Here is a 9,501-nt window from a genome sequence, read left to right as displayed (position 1 = left end):
GGCTCAAGAAGTCAAGATCCCATATTGGTTTATATGGCAGCTATATCAGGTTATGGACCGATTGGAAGCATTCTTAATACAGTTGTTGGAAGTCATAGTTTAGAACAAAATCAGGAGAACGAATTATATAGAAGCAATATTAATGCACAGACCAAATAAAGCCAAGGCTAATAAAATCAGTTGGAAGTCATGAGAGAAATCATTGTCCAAAATGTTAGTCTAATTGGATTAAAATTGTGCCCGATCGATATTCAGTCAAAAAATAAAATATCGATAGTGCCATCGATATTTCGCCAGCTCTAGGATTCGTATTCCGAACTGTGGATTTTTTTTCAAAATACGAAAGATATACAATAGGATAAATGTATAATGGTCACATAGTTATAAGACCCGCGGTAACACTTCAAATCTCTTCGATCATCTAAAACATGTTCATCCAATATTCCGGAAAACATCTAAGCCCATCAACTCAATAGACATTTTCTTCAAATGGCGATGATTTCTTCCGACGTTCAGCAATTTGACATTATTGAGGATAAATGATTTCCGAAATTTGTGAAATGCTTGGATCCTCGATACGTTTAACCATCACGCAATACCCTGAAGAATACTTGTACACGGAAAAAAATGGAATTAATTCAAAGCTGAGTGGCAGATAGCTTATAATTAATTAATTAGATAGCAGATTATAGCAATTAAACCAAAAGATTTTACTTTACGCTCAGCTGTTTTGTCAACAAAAAACTTCTTGTCGTTACCAATCGCTGAGCCTTTAAGATAGCTTCATCTTTGCGCAGTGTATTTGACGAATGGGGCGTTGTGAAGTAAGTTGTAACTAGCGCAAGACAATTTATTTCTGCTTTCAAGACACACTAACAATCATAGAGTATTTCAAGAACTGAACTCTTCGATTAAAAATACAACATTGTATGAGACAATTGAGAACTGAGTAAAACTGATAACAAGGTAACAAAATGAGTGAATGCATAAAAAAAGCCCTTCAGCAAAATGAAAGATTGATTCAGAGTTTCACGTTGTACAATGCATGTATTCGGGTACATTTTGCTTCAGATAAAGTCGTATTTCTTGACGTCTGCTTTCGAAGTCAGAAATTCGTACGAAAGCAAAGTGGTTGATTTGGCAAAAGCATTGGTAAACACACACATACATACGCCTAGTTTTTTTTAATATGAGAAAACAAACAGTTTGCAAACGATTTGTGTGATCAAATCATCTACTGAAAATGACAGCGAGACGCTTTCATGAACAGCGAGTAATTTCTCGTAACTCACTGAAGCAGCGATATATTCGATATAAAAATACCCCCAAGCATTGAATGGCGGTTGTTTTTCAAAATTATCTACTCAACAGCAACTTGTTCGTTTTACACTATCTATTGTGACTCGCTCATACACCACCAACTCTTCAAACAGTCACAAATCAATTGCAAAAGTACTTCGATAGCTTTAAACGATTCTTCTGGTACTGGTGCAATAATCATTCTCTATTACATATTACTTTGTACGTACACAAGAAAATAATCCCAAGCAGACCCATAGGCTAGCAAATAATTACAATTGTGTGCTCGTCAATGGTATAGACACATTATCACACACAATACCATTTCCTTTTTTGTATATTGAGCAGCTTGCATGCGTGCGGATGGTAAACTCGGAAAGTGAAAATTTTTAAAGTTTGGTACAAAAATGCTGTTATGTACAATGACAAACATCATTCGAGCAACACACAAATATCTGTCAGGTACAAGAAAACACAACAAGAATTTCTAAGGCACATACATTGTTTGGTAACATTTACGCGATAAATAAATATCCACCACAAAGTAGTATTTAAATGTGCGAAAACAACGACAATTTTGTTTTGTTTTATTTTTAGCATAACGAAGATAGCAGATCATAATAAAAAACCATAATGGAGTGTTACGAAAATGGAAGGCATGTAATATAATTGTGTATCATAAAAACAAAATAAATACAAATTTACTCTGAAAGAGTTTGAATCACCGTCTGGGATCTGCTTATAACTCGTAAAAATTTGAGTTTGAAGTATGTTACAACATTAAATTGAACTTGGCATCCTTTTCAATATGCACACATAGATAAAGTAAATAAATATAAAGAATTTGAACTTTGCACGTAGACTGGTTGGTGGCGCTTGCAAAAATAGATAAATGACAATTATCTAAGAACATGCCGCTCTCAACGGCATGCAGTTTTCGTTTTCTAAATATGCATTATTTCCTTTCCCATGAAGGAAAAGTGGTGGTGTAGTGTATTGGTATAAATACCAATATATATATATGTATACTATTGGGTTGCCCAAAAAGTAATTGCGGATTTTTTCAAAGAAAGTAAATGCATTTTTAATAAAACTTAGAATGAACTTTAATCAAATACACTTTTTTTACACTTTTTTTCTAAAGCAAGCTAAAAGTAACAGCTGATATCTGACAGAAGAAAGAATGCAATTACAGAGTCACGAGCTGTGAAAAAATTTGCCAACGCCGACTATATGAAAAATCCGCAATTACTTTTTAGGCAACCCAATATAAGGTAATTCCTATGTGTGAACAAAACATGTGCAATGTTCGTAGATTAAAGACCTTTCTGTTTTGGCTATAACGACTCAGTTCCTTTTTATATTGATCATATAATGATATCGTTCGTTAAGAATGACTATAGGCCTTATTTTTTATGTTTCTTATATACATGTTTAATTTTGTTCTGTCTTCATAGACTCGTTTTGCTTATGTCGTTTTAAAAAACATGTCAACCGTTCACACTTGTTGAGATGATTTGGAGATTGCATTTGTTCACACTCCAACATAAATGCAATGGCGCACTATTGTTAAGATTTATTTTTTCTTGCTTTTCTATGTAAAATTTTGTTTATTTTTTTTTTTGTGGAAAAAATTATTTTCTTACATTTTTTGATGCTGCGTTTATTTATCTGAAAGACTCGATTTTGTGGCATACGAATCGTTTTGCCTTTATAAATTGTAAAAGATAAACGAATCGTTTTCATAGCATTATAAGGGGAAAACGAGTCGTTTGCTCAAAACAGCTTTGGTCTGAACATAGTATTACATACACATGATGTTTGTGTTCTGTTTTTGTTCAAAATAGGTATTATTTTTATGAAATCTATCGAAAATATCGAATAGGGCTACTATAGATAGTTTGCAAGTTCTAGACTAAAGCCTTTGCCTATGTCTATTATATTCTTGTAAAATTTCTTATCTCAGGAGATCCGTTTCTGCAGTAAACACAAGCGAAGGTGAACATACTATCCATTAAAACACGCCTTAGCAAAGGGTATTGTCCAGCACTAAAAATAAGAAACATTCGTAATTTTAAGAAAATAAATAAAGCTATCATGATGGAATCTCCCTAGAAAATGCCCAATTTTTACGTTTTTCCCCATCAAAATAAAATGTCCGTACCCCGAATGAGAAACAATTTTCCTCAATCACGAAAAAATCTCCTGTTTGGGGAAATTTTCCGTAGTCTGACAAAGCAACACGCAAAAAATAATACATTTGGGACCTTGTTACGACAATCAAAATACTTTTATTGCAAATGTTTTCTTTTATTTAAACTATATTACATTTCACTTCAACATATCAAAAGTTAGCCATAAACGTTGCATTATTGGACATAACTAACACTGTTTATTGTGAACCTTCTAGCAGCTTTGCCTATGGAGAAACGTTTTGTTTTAAAACCAAACACTTTTTAATGACAAAAGAGTTTCGATAGCCGCAATCGATTATTTGTTAACCGTACCAAAAATTATTCTCTTGTGTCTCTCCTACTAGAGAGATAAGGTGAGGTTTTGAGCGTTAAGACCAGTGATGGGCAAAATTTCTCATTAATGATTATTTAATGTGTACTGTGAACGTACACATTAAATAATCCCAGGCAAGGCCATGCGCTTGCACATGAGTGCCAGTTTTTCTTTCTTGTTGTGTAGGTATTCATTAAATAAATAAGAAATGCTTAATTTTATATCAGCAGACAGTATTTGTGTCAACAGCAAACTTTTTTCTGCTCGTATGATAAAGCTTCTCCGGGGTCTAATGTGGATTAGACATATTAAACAAAAAAAAAAAAACAAGTAAAAATGTGATAAGTTCGTCCATGCCGAATCTTGGGAAACCATCGCTAAAGTTTCTGCTAAAAATTTACAGAAACTGAACTTATTTGAAGGTCATAATTTGTGTTTAAGTACCAAATTTGGGCCAAACCAGGCAAAAATTTAAGCTTTAAGAAGCAGTTGAAGGCTTATCGGGAGATGGATTCATATGGGAATTTAAGACTGGATGTTGGCAGTCATAAAAAAACACTATGTGCACATTTCAAGTAAATCGGGCAACAATTGTGGCTTCTAGCGCATCAAGAAGTCAAATCGAGGAATCGGTTTATATGGGAGCTCTATTAGGTTATACACCGATTTCGATCTTATATGGCACGATCATATATATCCAAATCTGAACCTATAAGCCACAACGACCTACATCAGTAAGTATGTAGGCCAAATTTCAAGCTGATATATTTATTCTCTTGACCGCTATCGTGATTTCCACAGACGGACGGACAGGCATGGCTAGTTCAGCGATGTCCAGCCATTTACGGAGAGTTGACGGTAAGTCTCACATGTTCTTTTGTTCTTTGTTTCAGTTGTTATTGAGACAGCAACAAATGAACATTCGCAGGGGTATTCGCATCGTTATTCTATTTTTATTGTTTTGAAACAACACTTTTTATTGATTAAACGCTTGCTCTATTATCTGAACCCGCTGCTTTTAGGGCCGAAACTATTTCAGCATTTTACTTGTAGTTTTAAAGCCTTTAAAACTTTGAAACCGGAAAGCTGATCGTTTTGCAATATTCTAACGGTTTGTAGTAGAGGATTTAAGCTTTCAGAATATGCCACCTTGTTAATAACATAGGGTGTGTTCTTCTGGGTTATAGTTGAACCCTAGTGATTTCTTAAAAGCTCACAACTTTCGATCTACCGCACCGATTTAATTGATTTTTTTAAACGAAACACGTTTTTAATATTCGCGAAACGTTCAGCCGTCAAAGTATATCAACCATTACAAATAGTTAATAAAATAGTTTTTTGGTTAAAGCTTTGTTACAGGCAACCTAGGTTCTGAAAACGCATTTCATTGTAGGTACATATTAGGGTTGCCATATGGGTAACCTTTAAAAATTTGATTTAGTACATATAATTTACGGTCCAATTGCAACTTATTACAAGTCTGGAATAATGTATTTAATTGAAAATAGGTAAGCCCAATTACTCGTACTACAAAATCAGTAGTAATAAAAAATGACAGAATTGCCAACAGCAGTTTATGTTAACGTCGTAATTTTGGAACATATTTTATATTTTTTAGCTATCTGACCAAATTCGGACAAAATTGGGGCAAAAAGTTTGGGTTTTATACACAAAGAAATGATGAGACGTTGGATCATTGCCGGCCATCGCTGCTAGCAGACACCGGCACTTAGGTGGGGATATAATACCAGCCATGAACCAACTTAGGGGCACGCCATGGAAAGCAATTAGGAATTTTCTAAGAAGCACGGAATTTCTGACTTATATTTTTTTTGCGAGGTTATTTTTTATTATTTATAGCGCACAACAAGCCGATTACTGGTTAGGTGTATGTCCATAGTGGCATGGGCGGATTAATATTCGCATCCACCTTTCAACCTAACCTACACCAAAAATTTATAAACTGCGATCCAATTTATATGAGAGCTTTGCGAAAATGTTAAACTAGGTGAGCCATATTGGAAAAAAGCAAAATCCACAGTTTCATCAACATCTGCAGAAAATCAGCGTTTTATGGAACAAAAATCAAAATTAAGCCATTTTTAAGGTATTAAAAATCATTGACAAAATTTTGTTTTGGCAGATCTTGGCAGCTAGTTTTGTCAAAATGTAAAAGCACACACGCTGGGCTAAAAGCCGAAAATAAAATCTCTTTGTTCGTTTTTGTCCTTTTTTAGTTAGCATTTCCAAAAAAAATATATTTTTTTAAACCGATCATTCCTCTTAAACAACTCTTGTAAGTACCTTTCATTTCAGGTATCATCTTAAGTATGTTATTTTAAAGTATGTTATTTAGCAAAGCAAAGTAGGACAAATACTTTGGCATGTTCAAGGCAGAAAATTAATAAAATAACAATATAACACAAAACATGTAAACTTGCGCTAAGTTCGGCCGGGCCGAATCTTGGGAACCCACTACAATGGATTCTGCTAAAAATATATTCTAAATAAATTTAGTTAAAGGGCATAGGTCAGTTGAGGTTAGGTTGAAAAGATATTAGTGTGCAGATATTAATCCGCCCCATGCCATTATGGACATACACCTAAGCCAGTAATCGGCTTGTTGTGTGCTCTAAAAACTATAAAGTAACCTCTAAAAAGGAAATTTTAAGTTAGGAATTCCATGCTACTTACAAAATCCTTAATTGTTTTCAATACCACTCCCCAAGTTGGTTCATGTCTCCACCTAAGTGCCGGTATCTGTTAGACGCGAAAGCCGGGCAATGACAAAGGAAATTCTCCAACGTCTCATCGTCTTCCCTGCATGCCCTACACATGCTATCACCTGCCGCAACGATTTTACATAAGTGAGCTCGTAGTCCAATGTGTCCCGTTATTATACCAATAGCTATACTGACCTCCTTCTTGCTTTCTTTCAGTAATAGCCTCGTCTTCTCACGATCTGGGATAGGATTTTCGCCGTCCTTCCGACCTTTTCGCTTTTGCACAATGTTCATGCGCATTCGTCACCCACTCTCTTAACTCGGTCTGCGTCGACCCGAAAAGCTTCGGGTTAACCAATTTTATTGACGACAGTCCTCGGGCCTTCACCGCCAAATCGTCTGCCCTTTCGTTTCCCCTTACTCCGTTATGGCCCAGCACCCAAACAATTCGGATTTTGCCATCCTCAGAGATGCCGTTAATCTCCTTCCTACACTGCAAAACTGTTCGTGACCTTTCTGTCTTGGTTGTTATTGCCCTTATGGCAATTTTACTCTCGGTAAAGATGTTCACACTCGACGTCCTCGCGTTAGCACCACACCACTTCACGCATTCCGTGATCGCCCGGATCTCCGCCTGCAGGACCGTATTATGGTCAGGTAGTCTAAAACAGATCTCAGGCCCTGGGTTCTCAATGTAAACCCCCAGGCTCACTCTGTTCTCTAGATTTGATCCATCCGTGTAACATGATCTTCCAGATGACAATACTAGGGTTCCGTCAATCCAAGACTGTGCCGATGGCAGCAGTACCTCGCACATGACTTCAAGGTTCATCTCAGGTATCCGATCGGAAAGCTCTTCCCTTCCTTCCAGGTTTCCTATTGTCGCCTCGATTATACCGCGATGGGGTGAGCTGCTCCCATCCTCAATCCATTCTCCCATCGCCTTAAGTCTCATAGCCGCAGTGGCTGCCTCGCATTAAATTGATGGGCATAACTTTACGCTACGTACCAAATTTCTGCCAAACCAGGCAAAAATTAAAGTTTTTAGGAACTGAACAAGGATCGGTTTATGTGGGCGCTATATCAGGTTATAGACCGATTTAGATCGTACTTGGCAAGGTGGTTTGAAATTGTAGCAGAAAAATACTTTCACAATTTTAGCCAAATCGGACAAAAATTTCGGCTTCCAGGTTCTCCAGATGTCAAATCGGGAGATCGGTTTACATAATTGCTACTTCAGGTTATTGACTGATTTGAACCACACTTACATAGTTCTTGGAAGCCATAACAAAATACTACATGCTAAATTTTTGCCAAATCAGACAAAAATTGCGTCTACTAGGGGCGCAAAAAGTCAAAACGAGAGATCGGTCTTTAACCGTTCGACTGCTATCGGACACACGGACGGTCAGACAACAACAACATAAAACAAGTAAAAAAGTTTTACAAACAAATTTTATGCAAATATTGTTAACGTTTAAGGGTAGGGTAGGGATGTTGAAGGAACCGCTATTCTGAATATTGCTAATTTCGGGTAATAACAGAGGTTTTTATGAGCCCACGGCCTTATTAAGAACTATAACAACATTCTGTTCCAAATTTCTACGAAATAGGTTAAAAATGCTATCAATTTCCCTAAATCGGGAAATTGGTCTATATGTCATCTACACCCGACCATACTCGGCACGGTTATGGATAGATCTAATAAAACTCACTGTTCACACATTCCAGTGAAATTGGCTTAAAAGACACAATCTATGGGCTCAAGAATAATCGGAGAATGGTCTAAATGCCATATATGTGTTTCCAAATACAACCCGATCTTGACCATACTCGACTCGGGTATCGAGTCCCGATTTCTGCAAAATCATCAATCGGTTTAAATAACAGCTTTATTTAAATATAGTTCATTATTGACTATATTCGGTCCTAATATATGGGCGTCTATTGCAACTCACTGTTCCAAATTTAAGCGAAATAGGACAGACAATAAATGTGACTGGTATGGGCTCAAGAGCCCTAAATTGGCTATGTCTAAATGGCGTCCAATATAGACCATGTTCACTTTGAGACCATACTGCAGCTCATTGATCCAAATTTCAGCGAAATCAAACAATAAATGCGGCTGTTATAGAGTTAAGACCATTAATCGTTAGATCGGTCTATATGGCAGCTACTTCCAAATGTGGTCAGAATTGGTCCATTCAAGAACTTTACTTTCGAATGGAAAAAATAGGTCAGAAACGTGGACATCTTTAAATCGTGTAAGACTTTGATGACGATCAAAATATATAAACGTTTTGTTGGGTCGGAAATGGATTATTGGATGTGTTGCAAACGGAATGACTAGATACGTGTATAAAAATACAGTTTCTCTAAAAATCTACCAAATTGAAATGGGCCGTCTATACGACTAAAACCTTAAAATTTAAAGTAAATCATAATTTCGTTGAAAAAAACCCAAATGGGCAACGCTAAAACTGTTGCTTCTCTCCTTTAAGAAGTGTTTTCAATTGGAATAAATCAACAATATGTCAAAACTCTATTTTTACTTTGGTCAAAGAGTGGGTCATTAAAACCATAGTGGCTTGGAAGGTCTGGAAAAGGATTTAAGTTTTCTTGTTGTATGTTTACTTTTGCAAAACACCAATCATTCAGTCCAGTCCAATTTTTTACATATTGAAAAAATTAAAAATTCTTAATTTTAGAGTATTTCACGCTTACAGTAACATTTCCATTTTGGGCATCGATAGACTTAGAATGCAAAGACGATCAAGAATATATATAGTTTATGGGCTCCCAGATCAATATTTCGATGTGTTACAAACGGAATGACTAGCTTAGTAAACCCCCAGTCTATGGTGGTGGGAAAAAAACAATCGGTCACAACATTTTCCAGGTTGGTAAAATAGCACGTGTTAGGGGAAATCCCCCAAACTGGCAACGCTACGTATGAGCACATTTTCGATAA

The sequence above is a fragment of the Stomoxys calcitrans genome, chromosome 3 (genome assembly GCF_963082655.1).
Source record: "Stomoxys calcitrans chromosome 3, idStoCalc2.1, whole genome shotgun sequence".
Classification (NCBI taxonomy): Eukaryota; Metazoa; Arthropoda; class Insecta; order Diptera; family Muscidae; genus Stomoxys; species Stomoxys calcitrans.
This window is presented reverse-complemented; position numbering follows the sequence as displayed.